Source organism: Aquarana catesbeiana, linkage group LG02, assembly GCF_042186555.1.
Source record: "Aquarana catesbeiana isolate 2022-GZ linkage group LG02, ASM4218655v1, whole genome shotgun sequence".
NCBI lineage: Eukaryota > Metazoa > Chordata > Amphibia > Anura > Ranidae > Aquarana > Aquarana catesbeiana.
In genome coordinates, this window is record NC_133325.1 from 54554280 (window position 1) to 54566720 (window position 12441).

The 12441-nt window shown below is 41.8% G+C and overlaps 1 protein-coding gene across 2 annotated transcripts in view; it reads left to right on the forward strand.

The window, feature by feature from the left end:
* Window positions 1-12441, forward strand: part of P2RY6 (pyrimidinergic receptor P2Y6) — a 146775-nt gene that overhangs the window by 94645 nt on the left and 39689 nt on the right. For both annotated transcript variants that reach the window (XM_073612917.1, XM_073612916.1), the window contains exon 2: window positions 9720-9807. The gene's annotated coding sequence lies outside the window, so the exon portion shown is untranslated. The remainder of the gene's footprint in view (window positions 1-9719; window positions 9808-12441) is intronic.

The following is a 12441-nucleotide window of genomic DNA, read 5'->3' on the forward strand; positions in this document are numbered from 1 at the left end:
CCGCTAGTTAGTTTTACATTGTGAAATGTTGCTGGTTCAGTGTGGGAATTGCAACATTCTCGGTTTCTAGCTGCATGATATCAGCCTAATGTAATGTCGCCCATCAGCCATTAATGGTATTTATGTTCATTTCACATTCTGCTTACAGCCATCTGCATTACTGGTGCAGGGGAGCTTTACTGACCTTTTTTAGATAAATTTAATTTACACAAATTTTCCTTTTTTTTTTTTTTTTTTTTTTAATTTTATTGTCTCTGTTGTCTGTTTTTCAAAACGGTGGGGTCTGCTTGCTGATGCCTGGGTAGATTTAAATACCATATGTCACCAATGAAACAAGGTCTTCTCCATATAGGAATTCAATTATTAGATAAAGAGGCATTAGTCGGCCAAGTCTTTCAGTGACCAGATTCATTTTTATAACGTAAGTCTGATTACATGCACGGCCAGTCCAACAAAAATCACTGGAAGATTTCCATAGGACCTGGTTATTGATTCCTAAAGACCTTCAAGCACATTTAAACCCCAAAAACATTTCTTTTTTTATATTGCAGTTTACCAATCTTGTGGTGGCTGCATTCATTTTCTTCAGTTTTTTTTGTTTTTTTTTTAACCTGGGGATTAAGAAGTCCGTAACTCTTACTGTCTTAGGGTGTAGACTCTATCTATGGAGGGGCAATGAAGACACCCCTGGACAGCAGCACTGTCTGGAGAGGATAATGTAATACATGAATTGGTAGATTTTGGTGTAATTTTACATAGCTGTTCTCCCTTTTTATTTGTTAGTCACCTATGTTAAAGGTATCTCATCCATAAATAACATAAACAAATAGAAAAAAAACTATCAGACTTTACTGGTACCAGAAAGAGACGGTCAGATATTGTTATAAAAAAAAGTAAGTACTTATTACAAAATATGGTTAAAACACCGTTTTATAGATAACGTGAAAAGGTGCTCTCCTTGGATGATCCAAGCCATGCAATCGGACTACATTTGTAGATCTTTGCTATATGCTTCAAGAAGTTGACACGTTTTGCATCTAACCGCTTCCTCAGAACCTTATTTTCTTTATAGCAAATTAACAAATTGAAATTCAACTCCAGCTAACATTTTTTTTTAAGTCGTCACAGCAGTTGTTTTTCTTTTTTTTTTCCCCTTTTGTGATAAAGATTTTACATAAAGAAGTTGACCATTGTAAGCACCCCTGTGCACAATGTACTATGGTTTGTGGCGGGTAGTAAACAGAGTCTGAGACAGGAAATTAGGTTATTTTGTAGAAGAGGTACAAACACAACTTATTCAGGCTTGGTGGGTGGACACACCTGTCAGGGGCCACTTATGAACAGAGACAGCGGCCAAAGACTCGAAGATACCGATAGCATCTGCAATGAGGAGTGGAATGCGGCCTGACCTGTCTACGCCCAGAAGAGAGTTTGTCCCTGCACTTTCCTTATTCCTCTGGAACCTTTCCCTATCTCTAAGCACTGTCCCTGGATCTGGTCCCTATGCTAGCCACTCGCATAAAGCGATCCAAACCTAGGAGCTAAAATCTTAAATGGACTCTGCCTGACCCAAGATGTCAGCTGGAGTCACATGGAGCGCCAGCATCCAATCTGACAGCTGTCTCACTGTGACCGCAGAAAGTTGTATTCACGCTCCCACTTTCAAATTCCTGCACAGGCAAGAAAAAAAGTCGGCATGGCCCACCTTCTACCACCTGGGACACATCACACATCCCAGGAGGCTGCAGGACCAGTCTGACAGTGCTGTTATGATCTCATGTATGTGCAGTGGGTAATCGGCTTTGAGGAATCACTGCCAACTCCCACATCCAAGATGGCGGATTCAAAGAATCTGATCTGGTGATGACAGTGCTGGACTCCTGAGCTAGTAAGTACCTGTTTTTTAAGTGTTTTCATTTTTTTTCTTTTTAACAGGACTGATGTTTCTTTTTTTAACTGCAAGTGTTCTGCTTCTCTGCTTAGCTAATTTTAAACCGGTATATCCTCTACAGTATTTTAATTCTTGCGGTAAAATCCTACCCTATGCACTTTGTCTCTAGTGAATTTGGGCTTAGCCTTGCTCTTTAAAATTGTCTAGCTGCTGGCCAATTATAAACTACCATATTATCTGTGTTCTTGTAATTCTTGTAGTACATAACTTCCTATATGCTTAGCCTCTTGTACATTTTGGACAATTTTCCTCATTAAAAATGACCTGCTGCTGGCCATTTTTACTCTGCTGTATAATCTGGTCTCCTAATTCATCATGAGACCATGAAAGAAACTGGCCAGTGACAGGGCAATTTTGAAATCCGCACAAACAGGAACCGCTTCAGCAACCTATTGGCCAACTTATATCTGGCAGGCCTCATCTTTTGATGAAAAGCATGTGTCACTGCCAAAGTTACCTGAAAAAAGCCTTTTGTTTTTGTTCTAAACTGAAATGAATCAGATTGGGGTGCTGCTGCTGTATGTAAGCCAAGATAATTGTAGCATCATGCACATGAGCTCTAAGGCATATCCCAAACATGTTTTAAAAGATTTACTTTACATATTTTTAATGTTGACCTCGCAGCTGCGTGAAAAGACCCCCTCCCTGCTTTACAATATAGTGTTTCCTTTTTTTTTTTTTTTTCCCCAACATGTCAATGGCCAGCTTCCGGTGCCTTTTTTTGACAATGGTTTAGACTTCAACAAGACTAAGTTTGGGTTCACTAAATTTCAAACCGGATTTGCCAAACCCTTGGCAAATCAAACCTAAGCAGTGTTGCCATACCCTGGTCAAGAGTGGGGATTCAGATTCCTATGAATTCCTACACTGTTATAATGGTGCAAGCTTAGGTCTCAGTAATAGAACAGAATTTAAAAAAAAACAGCCAGTCTCTGCGTGTTACAAGGAACATAAAGATTTAGAATCCAACATTGTGGAAGCACATCATGCTACTGTATCCTCGCTGTCAGGCTGTTAGACCACCCCCCTCCCTACCAGAGGCCGAACAATCTTCTGTAGGAGCTCGGGGCATATGCCTCAAAGCTTTTAGGGCCCATTCACGTTACTGTGCTTTGGTAATTCCGCTGGCATAAATCCTTGTCTGTTTTGGCTTATTAATGCACTTTTGTTAAAGGCAGGGTCATGGACCCACTTGTTTTTTTTTTTTTTTTTTCCACGTAGTCCTGGCAGCATCTTTGTTAGACTCTTAGAAATTGTGAGCCTACCTTACAGGAAAAACAGTGTGTCCTTTCTGTGGAATGGTAGCCCCTTACCATCAGCTGCACAATATTTATCCCAATATGGCTCTGCACTAGGGATAAGTGAAATGGGTGAGTTTTTTTGTCTGAGAAACTTTGTAGATATTTGGGACAATTCACTGTATTTTACCATGTTACTGAAATACATTGAGGTTAATAGTGGAACCAAAATTAAGGTAAAAAAAAGATAAATTAATTTGACTTCCACAAGCCACGTCCGAAATATTTAGAAATAGAGTGTGGACTAGATAAACCGGGTCCACTGTAATAACAACCAGACTTTATAGGCTCCGCATGGGAGACGACACATATTTATAAAATATAACCAGCTTTATTATACTTATTAAAAACACAGATAAAAGGGGAATACCCTAAATGGCCTCAGGTCTTGCAGAGTTCAAGGTACAGTACCCTGCTACAGTACAACTAGGAGACCCAATTATATCACATATGATCAATTATATCCATAATGATGGCAATAAATATAAATACAGAATTGTGGATCTCCAGTAAGAAGGTCAAAGTCAACGCTTTTCATCACTTGTCTTATTCAGGACCCAATAGGGAGAGAGTAGTTGCAGTGGGTCAAGAGGTATCCAAACATTGGTTCCGGAGGTGGGCAAAGGGCCATCAGAGCCACAAAATCATCAAACAGGTCATATGGAGGACAACATAGCAGAATAATGAATTTTGTTAGTAGAGCCCGTGAATTGGCTTCAAATATTTGAAGGCCGAAAGAGTAGCCCGGAAGTATCAGTATTGCCTGATTCACGCAGTGTATGGAGCAAACATATCAGCCCACCATCTACTAGTTTCATGACATTCAACCCAAGGAGGAAGAGCAAAGGTATCTGAATCCAAAAATTGGAGGGATCTTTCCACACTGAGTCAAGGAATAATCGGGAGAGAAAACCAGCTCACAGGGATCTCACTCCTGTCTGGTAGTGAACGCCCTCACTCAGCCTCACAGGTGCTGGCTCTGCGCAAATTTGTAGAAAACAAGGAAGAAAAATCTGGACGGCCGCACTTCCGTGAAGAAAAAAAGCACCTTTATTGTAGCAAAAAAATGAGTACAAATAGGTCACATAAAAAGTGGATGGTACAGGACAACTGCTAATGCGTTTCACATCAATGCTTATTCATAGCTATGAATAAGCATCGGTTGATGTGAAACGCGTTAGCGGTTGTCCTGTACCATCCACTTTTTATGTGACCTATTTGTACTCATTTTTTTGCTACAATAAAGGTGCTTTTTTCTTCACGGAAGTGCGGCAGTCCAGATTTTTCTACCTTGTTTCTACAAGGAATAATCGGGCTCGGAATATCATCCTAAAATCACGCCATGCCCCTGGTGCAACATAATCTACACACTAGGTCTAACCCCCCCCAAGATCCTTCTGCACAAATAATCAGCCAAGATGCATCCCAGAATGGTCATGTGGCTTTGTAAAGAGGACATTTCATTCCAGAGCTGGCATCATAAGGGCTAACGACTCACGACCGTAAATCATGTCCCCCCTCATTTGTCCATCCTATAGGATTTACCCTAATATCTCTCCTATAGTAAGAGTGACCACTATTGACTATACAATGCCCCCTCAGGTCACGCCACTACCTGGAGCCAGCTCTGTGTCTTCCTTTTTATGCATCCAATAAAACTAATCGGCTGCAGATTTGTTTTAAATTGGACCAAAACCGCTAATTGATGCTGAAGGCAACATAATCCTAATAAGTTAAAAGTTGTTTCCACATGGTCTCAGCCTGCTCTGTAGCACTGTAATCTTCCTTCACATTCTAAAAGGTCTCTAATGATTCAATGGCGTAGCTGAGACCCCGTGTCACGTCTCGCAATAATACCAGCTGCTCCTAATGCAATACAAAACTGGAATTCTCATCTAAAACCTAAAGAGCATCCACCACCGCTGGCTGTATAGACTGATCTGAGCCGAGATCTGGTCAGACAGGAAATGACAATGCGATTATAGAATAATCATCCCTCTCCTTTTTGCTTCATAGGGGCACAGTTATTTTTCTTCATAGTGACAGTAACAACAAAGGGCTTAAAAGGGCATGTGTCCTAATATATTAAATGTTACTGTTTTTAAGTGCAGATATGAAAGTATAAGCATGTGCACATTTTCTATCTGTTTCTTTCTTTCCTTACCCACTTGAGTACCAGCCTGTAATGCCCTTTCATTACCAGGCCATTGTTCAGTTTTCATTGCTGTGATAGTTTGACCGACAATTACTGTCTTGCAATACTGTACCCAAATGAGTGTTTATACCAGTGTTAATTTTGTCGACTTAAACGACTAAAACATTTTAGCCGACTAAATGAGTACTATTATAGTCGACTAAAATACGACTAAAACTAAAATGGTATTTTAGTCAAAAGACTAAGACTAAAACTAAATTGAAATTTGACTTCAAAATTAACACTGGTCTGTTGTGCATGTTCATATCTCATGCCATAAAAAATAACATATTAGATTTTTCACTCCAGCAGTATATAATGAGTTTGGAAATTGTAGAGAAATGTTAACTAATGCATTACAATTTAATTACACATTAGATTTTAGACGACTAAAACGTAGGACATTTTAGTCGACTAAAATATACTGGAGATTTAGTCGACTAAATACGACTAAAACTAAAACAATTTCAGAAGACTAAAATGGGACTAAAACAAAAATCCCCTTTTTAGTCCTAAGACTAAATCGAAATTTGCTGCCAAAATTAACACTGGTTTATACTCCCTTCCTTTTATAAAAAAAAAAAAAAAACTTTCTTTTGGTGGTATTTAAAACCTGCTTTTTTTTTTTTTTTTTTTTTTTTTTACTATAATAAGTAAAAAAGACCAGTTTCCATTGTTCACTGTTTAAAATAAGAATGCCAGTTTAGCATGAAAACCGCCAAAATGAAACTTTTTGGGAAAGTAGATACTAGCGATGGGCTCGGGCGTGTTCGGATCACGCCCGCCAGGAGGCCGTCTCTGCACACCGCCAATCATAGGCAGCGTGTGTTTGTTTGTGCAGCTGCCGGTGGGGAAATGCCGCACTGCCTATGATTGGCGGTTTACAGTGACGGCCTCCTGGCGAGCTCGAACCAAACACGCCGGAGCCCATCGCTAGTAGACACCCCAAGGTAATCTCATATTTTCCCACAATTTTTTGGGAATGAAGAAACATGCCAGTACTGAGGGGGTTAATCACAGTGTATGAGTGCACTAGATACATGAAATATACAAGTCGTATACGGAAGGAGGAAGTGAAGGAGTGAAGTGAAAGTGATATTAAAGTCTTTTTTTTTTTTTAAATAACAAATGTTATACTTACCTGTTCTGTGCAGTTGGTTTTGCACAGAGCAGCCCTGATCCGCCTCTTCTCGAGTCTCTCGCCAGCGCTTCTGGCCCCGCCCTTCTGCCAAGTGCCCCCCACAGCAAGCAGCTTGCTATGGGGGCACCCGAGCTGAGCCACTGCTCTGTGTGTCTATTTAGACATGGAGGTGTGACTCGGCCCCGCCCCCTCTCGACTCACTGGCTTTGATTGACAACAGTTGGAGCCAATGGTGCCCGCTGCTGTCTCAGCCAATGAGGAGTCCCGGACTGCCGAAGCTCTCGTGCAAAATCGCTGGATCGAGATGGGGCTCAGGTAAGTATTAGGGGGGCTGCTGCATACAGACTTTTTTTTTTTTTTTATCTTAATGCATAGAATGCATTAAGATAAAAAAAGAAAAAAAAAACCTTCTGCCTTTACAACCACTTTAATGTACTGGTCGCATACAATGGCAGGATGGAGATGAAGGGGTTAATACTCAGATGTTGTTAAGGGAGGTGAAAGGTGTAAAGAGGAACACGTATTAGAGGACCACAAACCAAAAAGGCTGTTTATTTTATTTTTATTATTCAACACACTCTTCCCCCATCCATCCATGTCTCCATACTTTACTTAGCTGAGAAATAACGTTGAAAAACATCCCCCTAGCATTTCTGGCTGTGGCCATCTTGAGTTAGGGCAGATTATTCACGTAGCCTTTACTTCCTGGAATCCATCTGCCCTTAACTCAGGCACAGTACAGTGTTTCCATGTACTGAGGTACCTAAAGACATCTCGGTTCACAGTGATTAACAGGTAGATTGGCCACGCAACAGAAACTGCAGGTCTTGTATTCATAATGTGTGCAAATGAAGGCCCTGTTTTTAACGTATACTTATGGTGGCCATACGCTAGACGAAAAATCTTTCGAAAACCTGTCATTTGGACAGTTCATTAGTTTTATCGTCCAGTTAATGGGCACAGATCGAAAATCGGTTGTGATGTTTTTGAGCCAAAAAATCGAAGGAAACGTTTGTAAAACTTTGGCCCGTACGGACGATAAATTGGAAGGTTTATGTGTTTCTCGCCCGAACAGTTTGCACTAGGTATATGTGACAAAAAATGAATTAATTTATGTCCGTTGAACGATTTATCTATCAAAATTCTTTGATTACATGATGGCAAAATCGTTTGCTCTCACGACCATGTGTTTTTGTTTTTCAAAAACTTGTTCGAAACAATTTTTCGACAGGTGTATGGCTAGCATTAGACAGTTGGTTGCAGACTGGTTAGTTGAGCTGGGAATTTCTTTGGTTCTGTTTTGCATGGGTTGCCCTGCCATGTTCTCATTGCTGCAAAGGCCAGTTATAGGTGGGGGCAGTGGCCATTGTGCTATGTGCTGGGTGTCCAGTGTGCCCCTGTGATTTTTAACTACTTCAATACCGGGCACTTATACACCTTCCTGCCCAGGCCAATTTTCAGCTTTCAGCGCTGTTGCAATTTGAATGACAATTGCGCGGTCATATGACACTGTACTCAAACAAATTTTTTATCATTTTGTTCCCACAAATAAAGCTTTCTTTTGGCAGTATTTGATCACCTCTGCAATTTTTTTTTATTTTTTGCGCAACAAATAAAAGACCAGAAATTTTGAAAAAAAAAAAAGTTTTTCTTTGTTGCTATTAAATATTTTTGTAAATAAGTGTGTTTTCTTCAATGACATGCACTGATATGGCTGCACTGATGGGCACTGATAAGGCGGCACTGATGGGCACCGATTAGGTGGCACTCGTAGGCGGCACTGATGGGCACTCGTAGGCGGCACTGATGGGCACTCGTAGGCGGCATTGATGGGTACTTATAGGTGGCACGCATGGGCACTGATTGGAGGCAATGATGACACTGGTGGCATTGCTGGGCATCACTGAATTTTGTTTTCATAATGCTGCCAGTCAGTGCCCATTTGTGGGCACTGATTGGCATTGATTGGGCATATGTTGGCACATGTGAATGGCCATGCCGGATGTACCTGGCCATCCGCATATTATGTTTTTCCCTGGTGGTCTGAAGTGGGCATCCGAGGGGGCGCTGTGCTGATAAAGAATCAGCGCAGACCCCCCCTGTCAGGAGAGCCGCTGACCGACTCTCCTCTACTCGCGTCTGTCAATCGCGAGTGAGGAAAAGCTGATCAACGGCTCTTCCTATTTACATGGTGATCAGCCGTGATTGGACGGAGGCTCTTTACCGAGATTGGTGTAGCGGTGTGTCAGACTGACGCACCGCACCACCGATCGCCGCGGTGCCCCCACGGGGGCGCACCAGCTGTTATCCTGCAGGGCGTCATGACGCCCAGTCAGGATAACTGATCCACCACCCGGCCGTCATTCTGCTAAAGGCTTGGCGGGAAGTGGTTAAGGAGGGGTTGGCTCCTTCCAGGCTCACCTGCCCTCTGCCTATCCATTATATTATGCATGTGCTTCTACTATAGAGGCTCTCAAAAATTTAAAGAGTTAGGACTGCAAATAATACTGGGGTGCCATGAAGTGGTTCTGCAGCTTACTCATGTATTTGCGTTAAAAACAGGGGTTTCGTTTGCACACATTTGCAGGATAATTTGGTTGGTTGTAGGCTGGTTGGTGAGTTAAGCTGGGAATTTCTTTGGTTTTGTTTTGCTCATATTCCTAAATGGCACTGGGTAAATAAAGGGCCACACTCTAAAGGCTCTGGTTTAGTGTGTGGGCAGTTGTCCGTTTTTGGCTGCAGTTGGCCACAGTGAAGGACTGGTGTGATGCGCGTTTCAGTATTTTCCCATTATTTTATTTTTATTTTTTGTCAACTTTATTTGAAGTGCCCAAAGCAGCATCGTAGTGCATTGGACTGCTGTGCGGTGACCTACCTGTCCGTTGCAGTAAAATGAAGCATGTTTGCATTTTATTACAGCTCATTGCACTGCATCTCCAGGCTGCATTGCAGTGCGAATGGGGCCCTTTCTATGTGTCCTAGCGGTGCCCGGTGTTCTTCCAGTGTGGAAAAATGCCAGTCAGCAAAGATGTTCAGGGTAACCATATCATTTTTATTTACTTGTGGGGGGAAAAAACATCTAAAAAGCAAATATAATCAATATTGAACCTAAATATGTTTGTCTCTCTTTTTCAGATATTTTTCTTTTTCCACCTGTTTTGGAGACCACAACATTTTAACAGCACATGGAAACCTCAGTTGATTACCGGTCATTGACCCAGAGGTAAGATTTCAGTGTTCCATTTCAGCATTTAAATGTTTGTCTCTGCCTGCCTTTACACGTACATGAACTTTAATGGCATCCCAGTCTTATTCCGTAGGGTTCAATATTGAGTTGGCCCGCCCTTTGCAGCTATAACAGCTTCAACTCTTCTGGGAAGGCTGTCCACAAGGTTTAGGAGTGTGTCTATGAGAATGTTTGACCATTCTTCCAGAAGCGCATTTGTAAGGTCAGGCACTGATGTTGGATGAGAAGGCCTGGCTCGCAGTCTCCGCTCTAATTCATCCCAAAGGTGTTCTGTCAGGTTGAGGTCAGGACTCTGTTCAGGCCAGTCAAGTTCCTCCACCCCAAACTCGCTCACCCATGTCTTTATTGACCTTGCTTTGTGCACTGGTCCAAATCATTTGGTGGAGTGGGGATTATGGTGTGAGGCTCTTTTTCAGGGGTTGGGCTTGGACCCTCAGTTCCAGTGAAGGGAACTCTTAAGGCGTCAGCGTACCAAGACATTTTGGACAATTTCATGCTCTCAAATTTGTGGGAATATTTTGGGGATGGCCACTTCGTGTTCCAACATGACTGTGCACCAGTGCACAAAGCAAGGTCCATAAAGACATGAATGAATGAGAGTGGGGTGGAGGAACTTGAAGGACCTGCAAAGTCCTGGCCTCAACCTGATAGAACACCTTTAGGATGAATTAGAGCAGAGACTGTGAGCCAGGCCTTCTTGTCCAACATCAGTGCCTGACCTCACAAATGCTCTTCTGGAAGAATGGTCAAACATTCCCATAGACACACTCCTAAACCTTGTGGACAGCCTTTCCAGAAGAGTTGAAGCTGTTATAGCTGCAAAGGGTGGGCCAACTCAATATTGAACCCTACAGACTAAGACTGGGATGCCATTAAAGTTCATGTGTGTAAGGGCAGGCGTCACAATACTTTTGACAAAATGGTGTACATGCGATGATATATATTTTTTTTTTTTTTAATTTACTATATTTTTTTTCACAAAAGTAGATTTACCCTTCAAGGCAATGACTGCTGTGTAAATAGCTTTATGAACATGCATCTAATTCCTTATTTCAAGTAGAGATCTAATTAAAGAAAATTACTGAAGTAATAACGACTATTTGTCAACAATAATAAATGATGCAATTAATTATAGTAACACCCCCCATTCCAGTATCAGAAGTTCTCTTCCTGTAATTCTGGCTTTTCACTTAAGTTTCATCAGGAAGGAAGTGTACAAATGACCCATTCCTCTTCTCTGACAGTCAGGTACTTGAGATGAATAGCTTCTGTATTTGGAGTTTCCTTATCTTTCACGTTGCTAGTATGGCGTTCTCACCATTCAATGTACTTCAAGCCGCAGATGTGAAAGTTCTTACCGTATTTCTGGAGAAGTAGACGCGTTCTGTTTATTTTTGTGACTTTGATTGTTCTATTGTTCATACGTGAGCCTATTTTTACGTTTGGGCTATTTGTGGCTTTCTGTAGGGACCCAGTGACAGTAACTTGATTGATATCAAAAAGTCATGTTCTGTACATGACTGCACATTCTGCATTACCATTTTCTAAAAATAATTTGCAGTTATATATACATAAAAGAAAAATTATCAAATGCATTTTGAAATGCAACTGCATCCTCCTGTTATCCCTCCTACATGTTGCGTGACGCCCAGTGCCATTCAACCCACTTCAGGTGAGTCCAGGGTGTCATGTCTCTGCCTACCCTGGACTTACAGAAGAATGCTGCAGGTTCGTGTTGCGTCTTTATGTGGTACTGCTGTCTGCAGCAATTCAAGATTCGCGTACCACGGAAGGAAGAAAAGGACCTGTGACACCACCAGGCTAGACCATAGACACCTGGAAAAGGGGTATGTATGGGATTTCTTTTTAAGGGTTAGGGGTGTTGAAGCCTGAGGTAGGGGAAACCCTAAGCCCAGAGTTAAAGTGGTTGTAAAGGCACAAGGTTTTCACCTTCATGCATTATATGCATGAAGGTAAAAACAACTGTGTGCAGTAGCCCCCCTAAGACTTACCTGAGCCCCATCTCGAATCAGCGATGTCCCCGAGAGCCTCGCCTCTCCAGGGAATCGCACTCCTGATTGGCATTTGGCAGCAGCGGGAGCCATTAATAGATAAAAAGTTCATTTTATATACAACTATATAGATCAGACCAAAATGAGGGACAAATGAGGGGGACAGAGGGACATTGCTCCAAATCAGGGACAGTTGGGAGCTATGGTATATGGCCAACTCAAACCAACGTAAAAATAGGCTCACGTATGAACAATAGAACAATCAAGGTCACAAAAATAAACAGAACGCTTCTACTTCTCCAGAAATACGGTAAGATCTTTCACATCTGCGGCTTGAAGTACATTGAATGGTGAGAACGCCATATCAGCAATGTTAAAGATAAGGAAACTCCAAATACAGAAGCTATTCATCTCAAGCACCTGACTGTCAGAGAAGAGGAATGGGTCATTTGTACACTTCCTTCCTGATGAAACTTAAGTGAAAATCCAGAATTGGCCATTGGCTCCCGCTACTGTCAATCACAGCCAGTGAGCCAATCAGTAGATGAAGGGGCAGGGCTGAGCAGAGGCTCCTTGTGTGAATGGACACACAGAGCTG